The 25,917-nt window shown below is 38.4% G+C and overlaps 1 long non-coding RNA gene across 3 annotated transcripts in view; it reads right to left on the bottom strand.

The window, feature by feature from the left end:
- Positions 1-25,917, bottom strand: part of LOC147379953 (uncharacterized) — a 759,110-nt gene that overhangs the window by 267,541 nt on the left and 465,652 nt on the right. The window contains exon 2 of one of the 3 annotated variants that reach the window (XR_015134362.1): positions 1,617-6,104. The exons of the other annotated variants lie outside the window; for them this stretch is intronic. This is a non-coding gene — a long non-coding RNA (uncharacterized LOC147379953). Of the gene's footprint in view, positions 1-1,616; positions 6,105-25,917 lie in introns of those variants that run through there. 3 annotated transcript variants of the gene reach the window in all.

Below are 25,917 nucleotides of genomic sequence, written 5' to 3'. Positions count from 1 at the left end.
ATCTGGAATCTACAGCAATTTAAATACTTTCTCAAGATCCCTCATTTTCCATAGAAAAATGAGGATGACCATACCTACCTTAAGGGAACTATGAGGTTTATTGATGATGGAGGTAATCATCTGGTACTGAGAAGACACTTGAATAGTATCCTTTATGGTTGCTGCATGTAGTTATGTTTAAAGCATTCCTCCAATCTGCTCCCACTTATAATGCTTTCTACAGTTCTGTTCTCCAACCACCTCAAACTTTCTTGAACAGTTACTATATCTTCCTCAACCTGAGGGAGACCCCAAATCCTTAGACATTCTTTGTGTCCCAAAGGGTCAGGCTGGGAATTCAAAAGCTCTTAGGCATCCTTTGTCAACTGCCACCATTGCTCTCTGCCACCATGTCTAAGAACTCACTTAACATATGGTGGACCTTCCTGGTAGCTGTACCCCATTATAGAATAAGGTACAAGTTTGCAGGAATCTGACTGCTGTGTGTGAGCATATGCATGTGATCTGCAGATGTACCATATGGTTATGTATCTGAGTGAGGAAGGAACCCTTGAACTTGACCTAGGTTCCCTGGTAAGGATTCCAAGGAAGAGCTAAGTCCATATCCTGTAAGCTGTTCAATTTTAACAATCCACACCCCACACCCCAAACCTCAGTAAGAACAGACTGGGGCACTTTATTTCTTGGTTGGTAATATGAGAGTAACAATTTCCTGCTATTCCCTCTTTCCTCTTTCAAGCAAGTAGGGGTAGAAAGGCAATAAATTAGACAACACCTAGTATATTTGACATAATTTGCTCAGTACAAGCACTCACATTCCAAGAATACTAAATTTCAGGGAGCACATCCACCTGCTGGGAATCCTATAAATTCGTGTCCTAGTCAGCCTCAGGGTGTGAAAAGAAGTCACTCCAACACCATGAGAACAACTTAAGATCTCCTTCAAGGAAGCCAGGAAAGGTAGAGTTCACTGTCCTCTGGTGCTGCTGCACATATTAGTGATTAATCTAAGGGGAAAGGTCATCAGAAAATTTTTTTCTGCATCTATGCAAATGTCATGAAAATCCACGTGTCACATCTGCATTTGTCACAGGAGCCAGCATTAATAACATATTTAAAAGTCATGATGTCACCGCCATTAATCGGGCCCTGTGGTGCCAGGCTTCACTGTCACCTATTAATCACCAGTGTCTGCAGACGCGTGTATTTGGAGAGGCGAAGTTTAGATCCATAAAGCAAGATTTACTTTTGTCAAGCAGCATGACCGAAGATGTATGGCCATCTTGTTCTGCTTTGGAATCACTTACTGCTGTGTCCTTAGGAAAGGCCTGGCATTTCCAAGCTGATATTTAAACAGCTATCCTGAAACAAAATGCAGTTTTAGAGGTTCTGAAAAAGCCACTGATGCATATCCCATGTCTTCTTTAAAGGAGTGTAACTGGGATATGAGTGGGGGTTTGGTCTTGTTCTCTCTGAGTCAATGCTTCAGGACAGAGGACACTCCCCAGGTAGGTGAAGAAGCTGCCCAAGAGCCATCTGGAGTAAGGACCTTGGAACAAGCCCAACAGATTTCTTTCCATTGGGTCCTGCTACTCATCTGATTTATGAAAAAAGGAATTGCTGGGGATTTCTTGGTTCACAAATTGTAATGCAATCCTAAGACTGGTCACGTTAGAGAAGAGTCACAGAGGAGAATTAATTCAATGGTTGGAAAGGGAAATAAAGGCATAAAATGGAAGGGTGAAAACAAGTTTAAAGAAACAGGAAACCAAAAACTGAGGTGATGGACACAAATCATGAGAAAATAATTGAAAAACTGATACAATGAAGTAGACTGCAAGGAGGAAAAAGAAATGGGTAGTGGATGAGGCAACAGTGGAAGGTCTGAAGGAAAACCATATGAAAGTATGGGGCTCTCAGGCAGTGACCGTCCAATCAGTGTAACTGCATGCATGCTCAGTCGTGGTCCGAGTCTTTGTGACTCCATGGACTGTAGCCCACCAGGCTCTTCAGTGGGATGGGATTTTCCAGGCAAGAATCCTGGAGTGGGTTGCCATTTTTTCCTCCAGGGAATCTTCCCAACCCAGGGATTGAACCTGCATCTCCTGCATTGGCAGGCAGATTCTTTACCACAGGAGTCACCTGGAAGCCCCCTGTCAACGTAGGGTACAACATTTTGCTGACTTCTTTTCCCTGGGAAGAGCCCTTGTCTTAGATTGAGCTGATCTGTTCAGATTTTGGCCTGGATTTAACACCGGACTGTATGCTTTGAACAGGCTTCTACATGTCTCAGCATGAATAAATAATATCACTTTCTACTTAGTCAATCTGCTAAGATTCTACAAATGCTTCATATGGATCACCTACATAATGCATTTCCCCCCATTAATGATACATGATTTAGAAAGTTCTCAGCATTTGAATGACTCCTATTATACATATAAAATCTTGAAAAGAAGTGAAAGACTCACTCACACAAGAATCTTCAAACTTGAGATTGAAACCCTAGAATCATCATAAAGACTCAACAGGGATTTAGGCATTATTCTTAACTCAAAAGAAGGAAATAAAGTTGGTAACCTGAGTCAACTACAAGAATTATTTTATATGCATCTATCATTTTAAGATTCCACCTTCTTTTCTCACTACAGCCCCTTCTCCCTAGAGTGTGACCACAAGGCCTTTCACATGCACCCAGTCCTTATCCATATATCCCAGGAATGCATGCACAGCCTCTCAGTGGAGACTGCGTGAGAAGCCACTACTGGTGGGTGATCAGAGTGCTCTCTCTCACATCCTTACCATTTGCCTGCATCAAAAAGGAACAATGCAAAGCACTGTCCTTAAAAATGCTTTACACATTGCCTTTTGACCTAGAAATCTGTTTTGTCATTACTTTGCCTGAAGTTGCATTGTTTGGTTTGCTTCAAACCTCGGCTCAAGAAAGGTTTTTAGACAAGGAAACAGGAAAGGACCAGTACAGAGGAACTAATCAAGTTCCAACCACACTACTCACTGTACATCACTGCGATGAATGCAACATAGCCCCTGCTTTAAAAAAATACATACTCTTGGAACAGGTGGTAAATAGACCCCCAAACAAGAAAGGGCAGTAAATTATTAGAGTTCTATGTTAGAAGTCCATGAAAGCTACTAGAGACACATGAGAAAGCATTACTTCCATTATTTAAATGAAGTGGACCTGAAGGGGAGATTTGGAGGGACAAGGGCAAAGAACGGGAAAATTTAACACAGAACTTATTTTTGAGACAACAGTTCTAGAGGAAAAACATTTTGGAGGCTTTTGGTTTACTTATGGTGTATTAGCAAATGCTATTAAAAGGACCAATGCTTTTCAAAAATAACTCTGCCTTGAAGAAAAACAGATACTTATCAGACATTTGGTACTGAAATTTCAGCCAATGTCAGAGAGCTGGATAATTAAGATGCAAATAGCAGAATGTATGTTTCTCATTAGATTTTTAAAATCTGGAATAAATCCTATGGACAAATATTAAAGTCCATCTTAGAAATACACTGAATAAAGCAAATAGAGGATAAGTTTCTGATCTTTTCTACTATCCTAGAAGGGATAATATTAACAGTGGAGCATCCTTGTGATCTATAAATGGTGAACACAAATTTATGTATGGCAAAAACCATCACAATACTGTAAAATAATTATCCTCCAAATTATACAGAGTGAAGTAAGCCAGAAGGAAAAACACCAATACAGTATACTAACGCATATATATGGAATTTAGAAAGATGGTGACAATAACCCTGTGTACGAGACAGCAAAAGAGACACTGATGTATAGAACAGTCTTATGGACTCTGTGGGAGAGGGAGAGGGTGGGAAGATTTGGGAGAATGGCATTGAAACATGTAAAATATCGTGTATGAAACAAGATGCCAGTCCAGGTTCGATGCATGATACTGGATGCTTGGGGCTAGTGCACTGGGACGACCCAGAGGGATGGTATGGGGAGGGAGGAGGGAGGAGGGTTTAGGATGGGGAACACATGTATACCTGTGGTGGATTCATTTTGATATTTGGCAAAACTAATACAGTTATGTAAAGTTTAAAAATAAAATAAAATTTAAAAAAAAAAAGAAAAAAGAAAAAAAAATCTACTTGACAATTTCATAATTAAAAGGCTTAAAATAAAATTTTTGACCAGGCTGATAAAAAAATAAATAAATAAAATAAATAATTTTAAAAAGAAGTTCTTATTTATAATTAGAAATTATTATTTTTCTGGTTTTCTAGAAACAGTGTTTTATGTATCTCTACAAATTTCAATGGCTATAAGCATACATATTTTTTAAAATTCTGCAGTTTATTTTTTTTTTGCATGTATAGAAACTCAAGTCACTTCTATGATTAAAGTATAGAAAAGATGAATAAGCAACTTTTCTTCCATTTTTTTCCTCACATTGTCATGTAATTCTGTAAAGGATTGTGTTTTATATACTGAAACTGAACTTTGAGGTTCAAACTCAACCTTTCTGTTTCACCATCTAAGTGGATGATGGAATACATATAGCCAAGGGAGTGCTAATGATGAGAGCTGTAAAATCTCTGTGAAAACAAAGAATTAGACCCAATTTTTACCAGTATCTCTTCAGCACACACACATATCCTCCACAAATAAACACACACTCTGTTAATGAAATTGTGACTTAGTGGATGAGATATTTCTCAACAAGGGAGACTCCATTCCGTAGGCCAGTCTGTTTTACTCCCAGACACCTCAAAAGGATCCTGAAACAACCTGCTTCTTGAGCAAATGGTTCCTTCCTCTCTTTGCTCTTTCTCCTTTTGTGAGGATGTCCTTTGCTGTCTCTCGCTATCTTAAGCTTTTCAGGCTGCTATAGCAAAACAAAGAATAGGTGACCTAAACAACAGACATTTATCTCTCAGAGTCTGGAGGCTGGGAAGTGCAAAGCTGAGTGCTGGTGGATCTGGTAGTGAATGAGAACCCACTTCCTACTTTGCAGATGGCCATCTTCCTGCTGCTTCCTTACATGGCCAAGGAATAGAGCCTCTCTCTGATGTCTCTCCTTCTGAGAACAGGGATACAATTCCCTGCTCCCCTCATGACTTATTATCTCCCAAAGGCCACCTCCAAATACCAACACACTGGCAATGAGGGCTTCAATATCTGAGTTGAGTGGGGACTCAAACACCCAGTCCACAGCACCCCTCACTTTCCCACCACAGTCTGTACTCCGAGATCAAGCAGGCACAGAGATCAGAGACAGGAGCTGGTCCATTTTCTCCAAGAACTAGGAGATTAGTGTCTTTAAAATGGCTCCAGCACATCGGCATGTGTTCAAATCACCTCCTGTCCTTGACTTCATACATTTGTTTCTAATCTATTTCTCTTATAAGAAAATAATCAAAGAGGGACATGTCCTGCCTCCTTTCTGCAGACTAGGCTGTCCAGACAGTCAGGGTCTTTGGTCTCCTCTCTCCAAGAGCAGCATTTGTGTTACTGTGTTTACCACTAGAGCGGAAGCTATTAAAACAGAAAGTGTTAGTCACTCAGTTGAGTCCAAGTCTTTGTTGGACTGTAGCCTGCCAGGATCTTCTGTCCATGGGATTCTCTAGGCAAGAATACTGGAGTGGGTTGCCATTTCCTCCTCCAGGGGATCTTCCTGACCCAAGGATCAAACCTGGGTCTTCCAAATTGCAGGCAGATTCTTTACCATCTGAGCTACCAAGGTAGCCACCTTCAAAACAGAGCAATTCCTTAACTCACTTAATTTATAATGTTGAAGGGATGAAGAAAAACCTAAAATTATTTAATGAAGAACATAGAGAAAAGGCTAGTAACTCTTATTTAAATGACAAAACTATTAAATACTTTAATTAGATATACACATAGACACTAACTACTTTACAAGTGGCAAGTGATTGAGTGGGTGATAGTCGCTCAGTCGTGTCCAACTCTGCTATACCATGGACTGCAGCCTTCCCCGCTCCTCCGTACATGGCATTCTCCAGGTAAGAATACTGGAGTGGGCTGCCATTTCCTTCTCCAAAAGTGGCAAAGCACTGAGAAAATAAGCTGGACTCTTGTCTTATTTCATAGAAAACTGCAAAGGAAAAAAAAATAGTAAAAGCTATATTTGCAATGCCTTTCATAACAACACATGAGGTCACATTTTATCAGTGGAATTAGGTGCTATAAACAGGCCTCAAAGAGAAGACAACAGCATTAGACCTTTATGACTGACCAGGAACACACACGGTACCATTTTCTTTAAAAGAACAAAAAAAGAGACAATATTAGGAACTGAAGAGATGAAACAGTTTTCTAATAGCATCTGCGAGTGACTTGAGAACAGTTCAATGTTGTAGTTCAGCTATGGAAGGAGATGGGATAAAACTAAAATAAAATGAACCTTGCATTTATGACTGCTGACAGAGAATTAGACCAGAGGCATAAAAGAAAAGAAAAAGGTAATAAACGGTAGAACTGAAAAGGCTTTAGTGTAGATTCAATTCCAAATTATTAGAAAAAAAAGGTAACAAATATAAACACACCATTTCTTAGTGTACCACTCCAAATAATTCAAGAAAACTTTAGCTTTCCAGGGCTGGTTATGAAAATAGTGGCATCACTTCAACAAGACAAAGGTTTCATTTCACATATTCAATATATTTTAAAGGTACATAGAAAGCAAATTTTTTATTAATTCCACTTCTCCATTGATTTCTATTAAAATACAGCATATAAATAACACCATGAAAAGTATGTGAGGCTCACAGTAGGAGAAAAAATAAACATAAAATATAATAGTTATTTTGACATTGAACCTTTGTTAATATCTGTCTATCCAGCCTTGAGATCTTCCCATTCTCCTCTGTCAGAAGCTAATCAATCCTGTCACTAATCTACATCATTGGATTGAGCTGTCTACTTCCAGCTATGATAAAGTATCTTGTAACAGACTAACTATCCCCACTGTGAACAAATATAAAACCTGGATAAAATACAAAAAGTTAAGTAAATGGATCAGAGAGCAACTAAGGCAGCCATAATGTAATGATCCAAGATCCTGAGAAGAAAAACATATCAAGGAAAATTCAACTTTCTCCACTGTTCTTCCCTGCAAGGCACTGGCCAACTGATAAACTGGGCAGGATTGAGAATGAAAACTGAAAGTAGGAGCTCAAAACTTTTGACAGGCTTATGATATTAAGGAGATGGAAGACAAAGTTCAGAATTACCAAGGCAGTCAGAACACTAGGGGCTGAGATTGAAGGAAAAGGGGAACTACAGAGAAGGGAAGCCATCTGTATATACCACTTTTTCCTTTGAGTCATTTAAAAATTCAAAATTATACTAGGCAAGTGACCGAGAAACCATAAATAAATGCAACTAAGAGTCCACAACAGGCTTCCAAGGTGGTACTAGTGGTACAGAACCTTCTTTTCAATGCAGGAGACATAAGAAATGTGGGTTCAATCCCTGGGCCAGGAAGATCCCCATGGCAACCCAGTCCAGTATTCTTGCCTGGGAAATCTTGCTGGACAGAGGAGCTTGGTGGGCTACAGTCCATAGGGTCACAAAGAGTCAGACACGACTGAAGTGACTTAGCATGCATGCACGTAAGAGTCTATAAAGTTAAGGAGAGCTTTCAAACTCTCAAGGTAACGTGGAGACAAAAACTGGAGTTAAGTACCAGTCAAAGAGGGATCAGTAATCAATACCCTATGTTTTTTGTCAGGAGTTCTGAAAGTATACAGCTTAGTCACAAAGGCTGAAAATCAGCCTCAAGCCATCTTAGTGCCTTACTAGGTTAAGAAAGCTCTCTAATCCATGCATTCTCAACAAGGCTAATACTGTAAAACCAGTCAATCCTAAAGGAAATAAGTCCTGAATATTCATTGGAAGGACTGATGCTAAAGCTGAAACTCCAATACTTTGGCTATCTGATGCAAAGAACTGACTCCTTGGAGAAGACCCTGATGCTGGGAAAGATTGAAGGCAGGAGGAGAAGGGGACGACAGAGGATGAGATGGTTGGATGGCATCACCAACTCTGTGGACATGAGTTTCAGCAAGCTCTGGGAGTTGTTGTTGGACAGGGAATCCTGGTGTGCTGCAGTCCATGGGGTTGCAAAGAGTCAGACACGACTGAGTGACTGAACTAAACTGAACTGAAAGGAGTAAGACTGACGCTTTTGGTGGTAAGAGAAAATCTTAAATATTAGTTCACTTTCCTCCAAAACCCAACTCTATGCAATAAAATCTTATCCTTTAATATTCATTTTCTGTCATTTGGTTTTCTGGACTTTCACATGAATAATATTGACATTGAGTTCACAAAAGATACATAAAGTGAATGCAAGATCAGTAGTATAAAATTATGGTGACTAGATGGTTATAATTGGGGGATTTTCTCTTGATTGTTCAATACTGAAGTCATTTTAAGAAGAAGCTGGTATGTGCCTAAAACATGAGTACCTTATATAGGTTATTTTATATTTGATCCTCAGTACATTTTTATGTGACATGCACTTTGAAAATTAAATAAAAATTGTTTATATTTTATTATTTATTTCTATAAAAATTATCCAACCATCATTAATTATGTCAAGGGCTTGAAAGAACAAATGCCAAGAATATTAGAATATCTATTAAAACTTATTTTCCCATATCATGCAAAAGCTAAAAATCAAATTTACTAAAATAGTGTTAAGAAATGAATGCTTTCAATTGTCTTAGTGAAGAAACACTAGCTTTAAATGATTTTTAAATATGATTATATTACTGTTATTATGCATTTACCTAAGCATCTAATTTGCATTTGTAATTTAATATATTAAAAGTTGCAAGTGTTAATGTTAAATTAATAACTTTTTAAATGTTAGCTCTTAATTTTTATTGTCATTTTCAGTTCTGTATATAATAAAATTAAGATATATACTTACTCTTTTTTTGTAAAAAACATAGATATACAGACATTCATAAATATATATATATATAGATATAGATAGATAGATAGATACAGTCATGCATTGGAGAAGGAAATGGCAACCTACTCCAGTGTTCTTGCCTGGAGAATCCCAGGGACGGGGGAGCCTCATGGGCTTCCGTCTATGGGGTCGCACAGAGTCGGACACGACTGAAGTGACTTAGCAGCAGCAGCATACAGTATATCTGAGTTATTACAATTTATGGGTGAGTAATTAGGAAACAAACTGTCTCTTATTAAGGAACTAGTTTAAAGTGTTTAAGAAACACTAGTTTGTCTTCCAGAGGAAAATTAACTTTTCCCTGAAGAAAGACAATTTTTTACCTCTCATCATCCAAAGCCTCCAGAAGTCACCACTCACAATGTCTGGCACTTAATAAAATATCACCAACTATGTCAGGAAACGGAAAGATAATATAGAAATAAAAAAGATACATGAACAGACAACAGAAACAGACTCACAGATGAAGAATAAAAGCTAGAGCTGTCAGGCATGGATTTAAATAACTATGACTAAAAATCAGTACGTAGATAACACAACAAAACGGAATTTCACCTGTGAAACAGAATTTTTAAACAATGAAACAGGAATTCTAGAACTAAAAAAGATTCAGTAACTGAAATTATGAGCTCCATATATGGCTAACAGCAGATGGAACTCCAGCATGTGAGTAATGGATAGAAAACAGAAACAGAAGCAATATTTGAAGAGATACCGGCAATGAACATTTCAAATCAGATCAAAACATCAAGCCTCTTTTTTAAGAAGCTATACAAATCCCAAGTAGGATAAATATAAAGAAAACAATACGTTGATGAGAGAACAGCAACATTACTTAAAACAAAAGGCAAAGAGAAGAGTTTAAAGAAGCCCAAAAGTGAGAGTGAAAGTGAAGTCGCTCAGTCGTGTCCAACACTTTGGGATCCCGTGGACTGTAGCCCACCAGGCTTCTCCGTCCATGGGATTCTCCAGGCAAGAGTACTGGAGTGGGTTACCATTTCTTTCTCCAGGGGATCTTCCTGACCCAGGGATCAAACCCGGGTCTCCTGCATTGGAGGCAGACGCTTTAACCTCTAAGCCACCAGGGAAGCCCAAAGAAGTCCAATGAAGGGATTGAAAAGATACACTGCATTTGAATGAATAACTATAAAAATGACTACTGGGGTTTTAACAAAAATTATGGAAGACAGGATAAATGTCTTTAGGTGCTACAGTAAAAGTAAACTTACTTTCTTCTGGAATTTTATGTATCTAAACTGAAAATGTTAATTATACCAAAATAGGTATAAATGGATACCATAGGAATATTAGAGGGTATTTTACAGTAGTTTTTATGCAGACAAGTAACTGTCAACTGAAACTACCTATAGACTGAATTCATGAAAAAGATAAATAAATAAACTGCCATCATCTACTTCCTGGCACACAGATTCAAACTCATCTATCTCAGTTTAAGTTATAACTTATTCTTGGCTTGATTCTCATGTACATCCCACTGGCTGATCCCTTAAATACCTTAGCAGTTTTAAGAACCCAGTATGTACCTGTCATTCAATTTATCTAAATACATTTTTAGTACTTTATGTTTTAAAAATCTCTTATAATAAGTCCACTAATTAGTAATGACAAAAGAATTGCATTATTGGTGGCACAACCACTCCTACCGACCCCTTTTTCAAAAACTCGGAGTGTTTATAGTTCTGACCTAGATTACCGCATTAGATTACTGTCTTATATTCTTCAAATATCTACCCCTCAGAGTCTCCTGAACAAACATTTGACATCATATCCTTCATGTTTAAATCATTGTCTTGGAATAAATTCCAAGTTCATTAATATAGCATAAAAGACCTTCATAATAAAAACTTTGATTAACTCACCATTTCCTTTCCTATAGTCTTTGAAGAGGCGTTTAATTACCCTATACACACCACCACACACACATATCTCCATACCCAGTTCATAAAGTTCTCACTACTTAGAATAGCTTTCCCTTCCTCTTTATAAGCTAAAGTACATTGATCCTTAAACAGTTAGTTTAGCTACCATACCTGGCATGCTGCAGTCCATGGGTTCGCAAAGTCAGACACGACTGAGCAACCGAACTGAACTGAACTGAAGCATGCTCAAGCATCCTATTCTGAAGCTGTAGACTGGGTTTTAGTGCTTTTCCTCCATGTTCTCTTTATACATGATATTGAATTTCTGATTACATACCTGTTCTCACTCCACAAGAATAAGATCTTTAGTTTAAGGGTACAGTACTCTTGCAGACAGTGGGCCCTCAATAAAATGAGGATAGCATAGCTTCCAAGAACATATAAAGTCTGAAATATAGGCTCACTGGCCAGCATAAATTTAAAATACTCACTGATATTTCAAAATTATCAAAATGCATTCTGAACTTAAACATCAAACAGTTCATCACATCAGGTATATTCTTCCCTGACTAGATTCTACAAGACAAAACACTCTATGGCAAAGACCAGTGTATGGCGAGCATCATCTGTTGCCAAATCATACCTGACTCAGTCATACTATGGATTCCAGCCGACAGAGGAAGGCAGGTGAAGGCTCTCATTCATTTGACAGTAAGCTCTTTGTGCTTTTTTTTTTTTTTTTTTTCATTTTAAAAAACCTGACCTGCTTACCTAGGCCTGTTCCTTACCTGATAATTACATTTCCACAGGGACATTTGCACATCATTTATATTGATTATCTGGATTTGACGTTACCCTTTTAGTTTAAAACCTCAACTGCCATGACTTACAACTGTCATTCATAATCCTGTCCCTTATGGGAAACAACTGCTTCACACCCACAAGGAACCCAGGTTTTGATTTGTCCTTTGGCACAGCAGTATGCAATTTCACTTTCTGAGCCCAAGTACTATATCCTGACTTGTGGGAAGTTTATGAAAAGTAGGAAAGAAGTCTGTTTCCTGAATAAATGTAACCTTTCTTGATCAAAATCAATCTGTTCAGGAATCTTCACTTGACACTGTCTGAATGGAGAAAAACAATAAAAATACTCTGAGAGTAAAAATCTAGTTTCTTTACACACAGTGGAGGAAGAAAGAGGATGGAAGTAAAGGGAATAGCAGTGAAATCCTGAAGCAGTTTCTCATAACTGCTATTTGGAGCCTCCAAAAGAACTATACCATTGGTTTCATTTGCAAAGTTCACCTTTCCCAACTTGGGATACCCACTGTAAATGTGCTTCTACTGCTTCGTCAACTAATAGTGAGTGCCTTCTGAATTCTGGTACTGAAATTAGCCTAGTATTATAAAGTCAAATAAATACACTGAAGGTGAGAGAATTTAGTTTTAAGTAATTTAATGAGCCATTTCAAGATGAATTCTAATTTTACAAATTCAAAAATGTGTCATTTATTCATCCAATAAGTATTCATTAATGATATATTTGAGACAAGATATCGGGGATATAAAATGAACAAGATAAATGTTCCTCCCTCTTAGACATACAGATAACAAAAATAAGCAATAACAAAAAATTATGCAAGTGATAAGATAGGAAAAAAATGTAGCGTTCTGGGTACAAATAACGACAGCACATAATCTAGTCTAAGGGCTAGCATGGAAGTATTTCCTTGGAAAGAACTGAAGGATAGGGAGGAGAAAGTCAGTCCAATAGAATAACAGGAGGGGAGCATAAAAATTATATCTAATATTATAGATTAAATGGTATGATCAGGTAATCACAGTGATAATAATCAGAGTAATATATTAAAAAAAAACTCTTAATAGAGAAACTTATCTGACAAGTGTGGTTTACGATATTACTTCTCATCTATGCTCAGAGATAACTTGGATTTTTGCCCCAAAAGGGAGAACTGAGTTCTCATAATACGAAAATTATGATTCTAAGCATTGCTGAAGATAGGAGATTATGTGAGGGGAAATTCCATGATCTCAGCCAACACAAATGTTCAAGAATTCTAGCTATAAAAGGAATGCTAATCATTCTAATTATCCAGATGTTGTTACTTTGGATTTGAAAAAATAAAAAATAAAGAACGAGGAGGAGGAAGTTGGGGGCTACTAAAAGCCCTGATGTCACTGATAGCACAGCCTCTGTCATGGAAAATAACTAGACTAGGGAAGAATAAAATGGCCTGTCTTACTGCCTAACCTTTGTCCACTGAATGAAATGTTAGCTAATAGAAGCTGCTGTCATCTGCGGTGCAGAGTGGAGAGGGAGGGGAACGGGGCATATTTCAACTTACTTGTGAATCAGTACCATTAAGACATGTCTGTCCTGGCTCTCAGCCCTCTTTTCAGCCTGGAATGAAAGTTGATGTGTATAAATCTTCCCTAATGGATAGGGCTGTCTCCACAGTTTGCCATCCTATTCCATGACAAGAGATCTAATGTCTTGTCTGACAAGAAAAAACAAAATCAGAACTCTCTGTTTCTTCAGCTTGACTTCCTATCCCCTGATAATTTTGACTTCCTCTGCCTCAAGTCTCACTTGTAGACCCAATTGAGACCCAATCATATCTACCATTTCAGCGTGAAAGGGAAAATGGGAGAAAAAAAATTCACCTGTTCCTTTCTTGAATATGTAGGGATTTGTCTAGATTAGGCTTGATGAAGGATGGACTGGGACAGTAGTTTTTAAAATTGTTTAAAGCCATATGACATGCCCTTTAAACAAAACTTTACGAGGAATCAGATCAGATCAGATCAGATCAGTCGCTCAGTCATGTCCAACTCTTTGCGAGCCCATGAATCGCAGCACGCCAGGCCTCCCTGTCCATCACCAACTCCCGGAGTTCACTGAGACTCACGTCCATCGAGTCAGTGATGCCATCCAGCCATCTCATCCTGTTGTCCCCTTCTCCTCCTGCCCCCAATCCCTCCCAGCATCAGTCTTTTCCAATGAGTCAACTCTTCACATGAGGTGGCCAAAGTACTGGAGTTTACGAGGAAGCCCATTCACAAAAAGATGAAGTGAGTCTGCGCTGGCTCAGCCCTTTCCCTTCTTTAGGGGCTCTACAGCATAAGGAGTCCCATCCTGCTCAAAGAGTGACAGTCCTGTGAATACGGTCTCAGATTCAATGCCTCTTACCCTTGCTTGCCTCAGTCACCACCAGTAACCTAGATCTCTCTGGACATTTGTTTTCACCCAGACCCAGCTCCCTATTTTTCTGCTCATCTCCAATTCAGAATCAATTCCCACCTCTTCACTCCCCCAACAATCTTTCTCCTGTTCATTTCTCAGAACATTCCCTTTACCACTTTACATTAGTTGACCCTAACCTAAATTCTCCTCTGAGAACAGAATTTATTTTCTAACCTTCTCAAGTAGTGACTGTGTTTTCTTACACACTCTATTATGTTAGGGTCAGAAAGTGAGGTTAGTGTCCCTCCTTGCTTCCCCTTGTGGCTTCCAGACTATTACCACCCCTCCCCTCACAAAAACCACTGCTTCTTTCAAATGCACATCATCTCGATAAATTACAGTCTCAGCCTATGTGCTGCAGTTGTCTCCTTATCTCTTGTCGCTTCCTTTATTTCCTCAAAAAACTTTACCATATAGCTCCTCTTCACCACAATGGTTGCCATTATTCACAGTGAGTTCAGTGTCCACATTCATGAATCACTCAGTTTGCTTCTCCTTTCCTTCAGGTCTTCATTTTCCTCTATGGCCTCCCATCAATTCACATACATGGTCAAGGACACCCTGTGCTCTTTGTGCTCATGAGAAACTCCATTTCAGCATTCTGATACTTGACTACTAAACTCTTCCCCTGCCAATTTGCTCTGGTACTCCAGCTGCCACGAATCTTTGATTTCCAAGATATCCCATTTATCCTCCTCTGTCTTTACTTTCCTGTTTTTCTATGATTACTTATATTATTTCAGAAATGTTTGTAGCTTCCTCTGTTATAGTCACCTGGCAAAACTCCAGCTCTGACAGAAGTACACTCATTGCTTGGTATCTGTAGATTGGTTCTAGGAGCCACTGTGGATACCAAAACCCCAAACCGACTCATGTTCAACTCTCATAGTCAGCTCTCCATACGGTTTCGCACCTGAGGATTCAGCTAACCATGGATGATGTAGTACGTGATGTAGAATTTACTGAAAGAAAAAAATCTATCCATGTTTAAGTGGACATGCATAGCTCAAACTCATGCTATTTGAGGGTCAATTGTATACAATTCACCTTTTCCATACTTGCATCTAAAAAGCTAAGCTGACTGGTTTCCTTTGAACTGTATGATCATGAACTTCAAATAGGAGCTCAATAGTGTCTGGCAATCCCAACGTAGTATACTAGAAAATTCACCCTTTTTTCTTCACCAAAAAAACCAACTTTCATATATTCTTTTCTTTCCTCAAAACCCCTACATTCTCTTCATTTTCAATTAATTGAAGATTTGTCCTTGGATTTCATTAGAGAAGACAAGGATAAATCACTGAAACAAACTTTATTCACTTTCTTGTCATCTATTTATTTATAAACCCACTGCAACTACACTTCTTGCTATTGCTACTACAGAGGAGGTGGTCCTCATTCCACCAAGGCCCACAGTTTCTGTGGATCCTATTCATTTTCACCATCTCACAGACAACCATCCTTCAGTTCTTCCCTCTCCCTCCAACCTACTTCCCAGCTTCAGTCACAGACACACTTCAAAGATCTGTGTACACATTTCCTCTAACTCCTTCCTTCATGTCTCAATGTACTCTAGACAAAGTACATTATAAATCAAAGTGCACCACCTTATTTTTAAAGAAGATATACTGATGTATATACAGATTGTAAAGCTAAACATCAGAAAAGCTATAGTTCTCTCCAAGTGATGAGATTACACCTATTTATTTTTTCTTTATGCTTGAAGTCATTTCCTATATTTGTGTACATATACACACATAAATATTTAATAATAAAGATATTGCTGAAGCTGGAATTCATATTTGCAAAGCAATTTCCTGAACATTTCGTGAATGCTTGTCATGCCAGTGATAACCAAGTTTCCAGATTTGCCTTATTGGGTAAGAGATCTTGGTACAGAGGTAAGCACCAATACTGTCTATTCCCACAATTCTAGCAGGATGCATTGCTAGCACTTTATTTAGTTATTTCATATCGTATTTCAGTGAGCTGCAATCCTGCATGCTAGTTTTCATTACTGCCATACTTGTGAGGCAATACAGCTGGCCCTCTCTGCTCAGAGGTTTCTACATTCCTGAATTCAACCAACCAACTACAGATCAAAAAACAAAAAGAGGCAAACAAACTATATATATACACACATATATATGTGTGTGTGTGTGTATATATATATATATAAATTCTAGAAAGTTTTGAAAAGCAAACATAAATTTGCTGATGCTGGCCACTATTTACATAGTGCTTACACTGTATTAGGTATTATAAGTAATCTAGAGATGATTTTCTTCACAGTCCAACCCTCACATCCATACATGACCAAGGGAAAAACCATAGCCTTGACTAGATGGACCTTTGTTGGCAAAGAAATGTCTCTGCTTTTCAATATGCTATCTAGGTTGGTCATAACTTTCCTTCCAAGGAGTAAGCGTCTTTTAATTTCATGGCTGCAAACACCATCTGCAGTGATTTTGGAGCTCCCAAAAATAAAGTCTGACACTGTTTCCTCATCTATTTCCCATGAAGTGATGGGACCAGATGCCATGATCTTAGTTTTCTGAATGTTGAGCTTTAAGCCAACTTTTTCACTCTCCTTTTTCATTTTCATCAAGAGGCTTTTTAGTTCCTCTTCACTTTCTACCATAAGGACGGTGTCATCTGCATATCTGAGGTTATTGAAATTTCTCCTGGCAATCTTGATTCCAGCTTGTGCTTCTTCCAGCCCAGTGTTTCTCATGATGTATTCTGCATATAAGTTAAATAAGCAGGGTGACAATATACAGCCTTGACATACTCCTTTTCCTATTTGGAACCAGTCTGTTGTTCCATGTCCAGTTCTAACTGTTGCTTCCTGAACTGCATATAGGTTTCTCAAGAGGCAGGTCAGGTGGTCTGGTATTCCCATATCTTTCAGAATTTTCCACAGTTTATTGTGCTCCACACAGTCAAAGGCTTTGACATAGTCAATAAAGCTGAAGAAAGCTGAGTTTCGAAGAATTGATGCTTTTGAACTGTGGTGTTGGAGAAGACTCTTGAGAGTCCCTTGGACTGCAAGGAGATCCAACCAGTCCATTCTAAAGGAGACCAGTCCTGGGTGTTCATTGGAAGGACTGATGCTGATGCTGAAACTCCAATATTTTGGCCACCTCATGCAGAGTTGACTCATTGGAAAAGACCCTGATGCTGGGAGGGTTTGGGGGCAGGAGAAGAAGGGGAGAACAGAGGATGAGATGGCTGGATGGCATCACCGACTCAATGCACATGAGTTTAGGTGAACTCTGGGAGTTGGTGATGGACAGGGAGGCCTCGTGTGCTGTGATTCATGGGGTCACAAAGAGTTGGATACGACTGAGTGACTGAACTGAACTGAACTGAGACATGATTTTAAAATATCTAGAAATATGTGTGTAGGTTATATGCAAATACTATGCCATTTTACATGAGATACTTGGGCATCCGAGGATTTTGATATGGGGGTGGGGTCCTGGAGCCAATCCCCTGTGAATACTGGGTGACTTCTATAGTCTTTTAGAAAGTTCCTTTCTAAGATTTGTCATGCCCTGATAAGCAGGTTTAAAGAGTACATATATAAACCATACTCTTTGAGAGTAATGACATAAAAAAGTGTCAGTTGCTCAGTTGTGTCCAACTCTTTGCAACCCCATGGACTGTAGCCTGCCAGGGTCCTCTGTCCATGGGATTTCCCAGGCAAGAATACTGGAGTGGGTAGCCATTCCCTTCTCCAGGGAATCTTCCCAACCTGGGGATCAAACCCAGGTCTCCATCATTGCAGACAGATTCTTTACTGTCTAAGTCACTGGAGAAGCCCATAATAGCACAAAAGAAAGAAACCAAATGCATCATTAAAATATTAAAGACAGTAGAATTTTGTAAGGATAGGAATAGAATACAGGTAAGGAAGAGAAAATAAATCCCATGGAGGAAATAGATAAACAAAATAAATATGAAGGTTTTCTTTTAATTTCTTGGGTCATTGGTTGCAGAATAGTGGGGACATTTTCCTGCCTTAAATTTATGGCTGAGGTTGTTTGTAGCTCACAGATGATGATTTCTTCAAATGTGTCTGGCTATTTCTTGTCCTGTAATACTTTCATTTCTCTATACGGGAATGTCAAGCTGCTGTCATTCTTTAATCTGGATGCCTTTTGGGATGCCTCAGCTTCCTTCTCCACTCTGATTTTAATGCTTCCATGATTGGCCATTTCGGGCAGACAGCATGTTGTGAGATTTTTCACATCATAGCTCTATTAAATCAATCCTATTTGAACTCTTCCTTCTCACCACTTCACTGAAAATAACCTCCTGAGGACTGGAGGGTTTGAAAAGGGCAAAAAGCTTTAGTTATTGGTTTGCAGAAAACTTTGTGGGAAATGAAATATTAGACAGAACTACTTCTATTCACACGTCATGTTTACATGTTCATTTATGGCTACTTTCAGAGGTCATCGGGCATAATGACTAAAGAGGGAACTGACTAGAATGGAGAATAAATGGAAATACATTTTATAAAGAGAATAAGAGAAAGATACAACAAATGATTAATGATAACAGCAATAGAAATATAAAATTTTATGTGGAAACCACTAAATTATTAGGATTCAAAACAGCAAATTCAAAAATCCCCACAAATGTTTATCACAGGATATAAACCCTGCAACTGAAGTAAGTAATTCTTTCCATTTCCCCTATCCTTTACCTGAACCTTACACATAAAAACAAAGGACTTTTATGGAATAGCAAGATATTTAAACAATTGGAACAGGTGCTTTCCAGAATCACCTGTCACAGGCAGCCCTCCATTTTAATCTACAAGACTCCCCTTGCCCAGTGAATACAAGTTGCGTTCAGCCTAAACTCCCACACACATTGTTAGACAACAACAGTGATAATCCATATGACTGTAATGCATGTGCATGCATGCATAATCTTTTTAATAATGCCAAGAATAAGATTAATGTCACTTTTCAACCCCTCTATCAAAGCCTGCTTCTGCAATATGTGAGAAAACTTCAGTACATTTTTCACAGCCAAACACAGTGAACTAAAACTCCAAGTTTTAAAGGAAAGAATCCACGCTGCCCCCACAATCTTGACTCTTCCTAAGTCATTGGTCCTCCCCATCACTTATTTCTTTAGTTCTTATCATTCCCTCATTCCTCCCTACTTCTCTTCCCATTTGTTTTAAAAATCTTATTAGAAGAGAGTCCTTAATGCAATTATTAGTGTTTCACAGTTTATTTTACAATGTGTATGAATATCCTACCCCATATTATCCTCAGAACTCGATGAGGCAGACAGTCCTAAAATGATCCTAGCTTTCTGAACTAGACATATAAAGCTCAGAAAAGTAACTAGCCCAAGGATGTAGATACAACAAGTACACCCCAGTAAGTATCTTGAGCCATTTGAACACCTTTGGTGATGTGTGTTTGTCCTGATTAAGTCATCATGACCATACACATACTACACTACTTCAGTTATATACCCACTGTGGTAAGGGCTCTGCATGTAGACCAACAATTGGGTCATTAGAACAAACAAGACATTAAATATAATCTAGGAAAAAAGTGGAAAGAAGAAAACATGTAGAGAAGGACAATATATAGCTTTGATGTTTACAAGCACAAACACTGGAAACTAAGATATGGAATATGTGATTCTTTGAAAGTGATTAAAAATATACTAATACAGAATTAGGTATTATTTTTTCCTTCAAATTGCACCTTAAATACTGCTATAGTTTCATAATGCATAAAATTAAGTAATGATCATTTAGCTTTGAAAGCTGGGATGCTATGTTAAATAATAAGTTTAATTTTTAAAATTTGATACATACACACTAGTCTCCTAGGCCAGAGCACTTGTATATGACTAAGAGTTTACTTACCCTCTTAGAAATATTACATGGGACTTTATAAATACCACTGGGCACAGCAACTACAACTGTAGGAACTGTGTTCTAGGGCGTCTGCCTTACAATCATGACCTTATTTTAACAGCAAACATTCTGGGTAAAGTATAAGGAGTGAGTGAGCAGAGAGTACACTGAAAATTCAGCAGATGTCCACAGCTAACCTAATGTCAGAGCAACCCCCACCAATTTATGATTTTCACAATGACTAGCCTTTCATTTTTGATCAGATTCTTTTGCAAGTTAGGAGATCATGTAAGGACAGAACATTCAGGGCATTGTCAGGTCATTCATACTAGAAAAATATGATTTAGCAGAAAGAAAATTAGATGTGATATCAAAAGACCCTTTGTTCTAGTCCTAGTCTGACTCTAAACTGTTCATCATCTCTGAAATAAGGGAATCATTAACTCCTATCTAGCTTCTGTAGCTTTTGTGATGTGAGTGATACATTTGTCAGTTCAATTTTTAGGTCTCTTCTGAAGCCAGGGTTTCCTTGGTGGCTCAGATGGTAAAGTGTCTGCCTGCAATGCAGGAGACCCAGGTTCAATCCCTGGGTTGGGAAGATCCCCTGGAGAAGGAAATGGCAACCCATTCTAGTACTATTGCCTGGAAAAGTCCATGGACTGAGGATCCTGGTAGGCTACAGTCCATGGGGTCGCAAAGAGTCGGACACAACTGAGAGACTTCACTTCACTTCTGAAGCCAGCAGAATCTGGGTGGGTGTGGTGGTGCTGTGGGAGGGACTCATGGGAGAACATGCATTAATTGAAAAAAGTCAAGAGGAAAAAGAAGCAAAGCAAAACTGAACTGCTCTCAAATACCAAGTATGAGGGGCTTTCTCTTTTCAAGTGTTGTTTATTGCTTATAGTTTTCAGCTACACAAAAATCCAGGATAGGGAAGATTAAAAAAAAAAATTTCCATTATAATTATACCAAGTTATTTTTCACTATGATAACTATATAAAAACAATAATTTTTAAAACATATATCCTGTGTAACAGTAATTACAAATATGATTGCATTTCTTAATGACATTTAAATCAATTTAAATCAATTTATTTACACAAGTACCCAATGCTATTTTTAAGTAATTAAGAAGATCCATGAAGCACAAAAGAATAAAAATATTACTGTTGATGTTTCACATAGAACTATTAAGAGATATATGAAATGGGACTAGATTTTTTTTTTTTCCCAAAGATCTGGAAACTCAGTTGCTTCAAGACAGAATATCTACTTAACCCTGTAAACATCCTCAAAGGAAAACTATCAAGAACACCATCTTGTGATCTTGAATTATTTTCCTTTCACATGCTATGTAATCAGTGAAGGTATGTTAAATGTTTATTTTTAAATTCTAGTTCCAAACATGATTGCTTTAATTCAAAAAGGCAAATAAGTTGACAATCCATGAGAATGGATATGATCATAGTCCTTCAATAGAATGGAATATTGGTAAATATTTTGGTCCACGGTGCGTGCCTGAGTGTCCGTTGTGTCTGACTCTTTGTGACCACGTGGCTACAGCCTGCCAGGCTCCTCTGTCCACTGGATTATCCAGGCAAGAATACTGGAGTGGGTTGTCATTTCCTCCTCCAGAGGATCTTCCTGACCCAGGGATAAAACCCATGTCTCCTGCATCTCCTGCACTGGCAGGTGGATTCTTTACCACTGAGCCACCTGGGAAGCCCTACTTTGGTCCATATGCCATAGGAAATGAGATTTATTGCTAGGACTGGTTGACTGGGTCACTCAGAAGACTGACAATAAGGCAACATTATCCAAAAGAAATATAATGTGCTTTATGTATATAGTTTTAGATTTTCTAGTTAAAATCTAAAAATGTAAAAGAAAGGGAATTTTAATAATATATTGGATTTAACACAACTTATCTGAAGTACTACCGTTTCAACATATAATCAATTTAAAAATTATCAGTAGTGTATTTTTTATTTATTTCATAATAAGTTTTTGAAATGTGGTATATATTTTATACTTATAGTACATCTCAACTTGGATATTAACTGTTCATTGAGAATACCTGGTGTATTTTACAGTTGATAAAATTTACAGTTGAAAAAGTACATTCACATATCTAAAATGTTCTAGCATAATTTCAAGTTTTCCAACAACAGAATCAACTGAAAGCTCTAAAAATTTAACTTAATTAAAATTAACTTAAATTAAGAATCCAATTCCTCAATCCTAGTAGCAACATTTCAATTATTTAATAGTCACATGTGACTAGAGGCTATAGTATTGAAAATGCAGCTGTAGAATACAGAGATGGGTGGTAATGTCAAAGGGTGGTGCTGATAAAAATTCTAGAGGATGTTGATAATTTAATGTCTGTGAGGCATATTATTTACAAGATATTATATCCTGTGTTTTCCTTTCCCTAACCTACATATTAGTTTCCTGATGCTGCTGTAACAGATTACCACAGACTTGGTGGCTTAAAACACTAGAAACTTATTCTGGCCTGCAAAACTGATTGAGAAGCCGAGATTGAGCAGGGCACCCTGTCTGGGACTCCAGGGAAGAATTCTTCCCTGCCTTTTCCAGCTTCTGGTGGAGGAGGCTGGCATTGCTGGGCTTGGGGCCCTACCACTCCCCCTCTGTCTCTGTCTTCACACTGCCTTCTCTGCATGTGTCTGTTACAGCTCTTTGCCTTTGTCTTACAAGGACACGTGTAAGTAGCTGCTGGTGCTTGTGATGGCATTTAGGACCCACCAGAATAAACCAGAGCAATTCCCTCATTTCAAGATCCTTAACTTCATTACATCTTCAAAGACTCTTTTTCCAAATATTAATACAAGAAGATTTACCAATTTCAGGAATTAGAACTTGCTGTCTTTGGGTGATCATTATTTGACCCACTAAAATGTGTAAAATTCTATTTTCCCTGAGTCTTATAACATGAAGATCTATAACTTTGGCAGAGGAATCTCATTCTATCTGAACAACAAATGCATTCAGTTCAGTTCAGTCGCTCACTTGTGTCCGACTCTTTGCGACTCCATGGACTGCAGCATGCCAGGCTTCCCTGTCCATCACCAACTCCCGGAGCTTGCTCAAACTCATGTCCATCGAGTCAGAGATGCCATCCAACCATCTCATCCTCTGTCATCCGCTTCTTCTCCTGCCTTCAATATTTCCCAGCATCAAGGTCTTTTCCAGTGAGTCAGTTCTTCGCATCAGGTGGCCAAAGTATTGGAGTTTCACCTTTAGCATCAGTCCTTACAATGAATATTCAGAACTGATTTCCTTCAGGATGAACTGGTTGGATCTCCTTGCAGTCTAAGGGACTCTCAAGAGTCTTCTCCAACATCACAGTTCAAAAGCATCAATTATTCAGCAGTCAACTTTCTTTATAGTCCAACTCTTACATCCATACATGACTACTGGAAAAACCATAGCTTTGCTAGATGGACCTTTGTTGGCAAAGTAATGTCTCTGCTTTTTAATATGCTGTCTAGGTTGGTCACAGCTTTTCTTCTAAGGAGCAAGTGTCTTTTAATTTCATGGCTGCAGTCACCATCTGCAGATATTTTGGAGCCCAAGAAAATAAAATCTCTCACTGTTTCCATTGTTTCCCCATGTATTTGCCATGAAGTGATGGGACCGGATACCATGATCTTAGTTTCCTGAATGTTGAGCTTTAAGCCAACTTTTTCACTCTCCTCTTTCACTTTTATCAAGAGGTTCTTTAGTTCTTTTTCACTTTCTGCCATAAGAATGGTGTCATCTGCATACGGGTTATTGATATTTCTCCCATCAATCTTGATTCCAGCTTGTGCTTCATCCAGCCTGGCATTTCTCATGATGTATTCTGCGTATCAGTTAAATAAGCAAGGTGACAATATGCAGCCTTGATGTACTCCTTTCCTGATTTGGAACCAGTTTGTTGTTCCACGTCTGTTCTAACTGTTGCTTCTTGACCTGCATATAGATTCCTCAGGAGGCATTCAAACGCAAACAAATCCAGGACCACTAGTATTTCTGTTTCTAAAGTGTGGTGTCAGAGTAACTAGAGGGATCCTCAGCCAGCAGGGAACTGTAAGCAGCATGATGACTGATGGAACAATAAGAGCGATATAAGTCGATACCCTAATTAACACACAAACACCTCCATAAACACACACGTGCACATGCATCCTTCCACCTTCCTTTCAAGTTATTTCTTGGCAGAAGCCAAGATCTTTCAATATAATCCTGTGGAGATGCAGCTGCCATCGCACAGTGTTAAATGGTCTAGGGTACAGAATGCTCCAAAATGAAAATTATAAACTACTGAAGGAGCCATCACAGAGAAACACAGATGCTCTTAAAAGGAAGAGATGAGCAAATGGTTTATAAGCATAATTGCACAACTTCCCGTATTCTAGAAATATAGTTATGATGGTCTGCCTATATGTTCATACTGTAATTTAAAAGACATTGACTATAAGATAAATACTTACACACAGTTTTAAAAGGTGAAGTTTGAATGTAAACATGGGCCTGGCAGAGGAAAAAAAATGAAAAGATTTTCCCATATGGTTCCTTTATCTTCACAGAAATTGATGGATAAGACTAAGGGTTCAGAAGAATTCTGAGTGAAGCTGAGAAGGCATCTTCTGTCTCTATGAAGAATGTCATCTGATTTATTATCAGACAGCTAGAGGTAAGTAAGAAGATCATAGACTCCAAATAATAGCATATTGATAGTTCCACTTAAAAAGAAGAAAAGGGAGAATATCACTTATTTTATTATGGAAATGAAGCAGTTAGTAGATTACTGAAAGTGAAAGTCACTCAGTCATGTCCAACTCTTTGCGACCCCAGAGACTATACAGTCCATGGAATTCTCCAGGCCAGAATACTGAAGTGGGTAGCCTTTCCCTTTTCCAGAGGATCTTCCCAATCCAGGTTTTGAACCGGGTCTCCAGCATTGCAGGTGGATTCTTTACCACAAGGGAAGCTTAGTAGATATCTACATAATCCTTTTTTGAATTAATGAGAGGAAATGTGCTCAGAAGAAAAATACATTTTAGTTTCTTTTTTTTTTTTTTTCCCTGAAGGATGGAACTTTTAATAATCGTAACATTTTAGCCTCAGTTTCTAGTATATTCTGAATCAGGCCATCATTCCTCTAAATGGAAAGCAAGGAAATGCTATTCAAAGTGTTAAAACGGGTGACAGATAAGCACATTAGTTGTCAGTTATTGTTTAGAGTTTCCTAGAAGTCCTAGTATTATCCAATTCAGAAGGGGGAAATATAAGACCTTCAGGGAAAAAAAAAAAAAAACTGCTGAGTTTCCATCAAGTCAATACAGCAAACATATAATGAACACAGGGTTGGTGGGCGATTCCACAGCCTATGGAAAAGCCATTTCCCCACAATGGTTAAGGTTATTAAAACACATCAGAGCCTCTGGTAGTCCCCGAATCTGCTGCAGTCTTGAGTCACTGATGAAAACAATTTCACCTTCAAAACAGCTTTCTCTCTCCCTGCTTCTCCCCCGACACGTAGCATTCCTACTGTGGCGTATCCTTTCCTGACTTCAGAGGAAGTTCACAATAAGACTGCAAACAAGTGTTGGTAATTGGACTATTACAGGCTTCCATGGATAATCTGGGTAATTCTCAGCATTGTCACCGAATGGCTCTGCAGTCTGTAAGGAAGCTAAAAGTAAGCCAAGCTCGTAGATGGATTTTGAGATGGTTTCTATTTTAAAATGCAGCCAACCACCACCAGATTGGCCCTAATTGCTTCTCTTGTTGGCAATATCAGCAGAGAAGACAAGGGCTGAGTGAGGCAGGGAGACTGAGTCCTGCTCATTAATAGCTCAGCCTCTGTGGGTC

This window comes from Bos grunniens, chromosome 1 (assembly GCF_055505025.1).
Source record: "Bos grunniens cultivar Pamir isolate PY7600 chromosome 1, Bosgru_T2T1.0, whole genome shotgun sequence".
Lineage (NCBI taxonomy): Eukaryota > Metazoa > Chordata > Mammalia > Artiodactyla > Bovidae > Bos > Bos grunniens.
The sequence above is the reverse complement of the archived record's forward strand: the minus strand, read 5'-3'. Positions and strand labels throughout refer to the sequence as shown.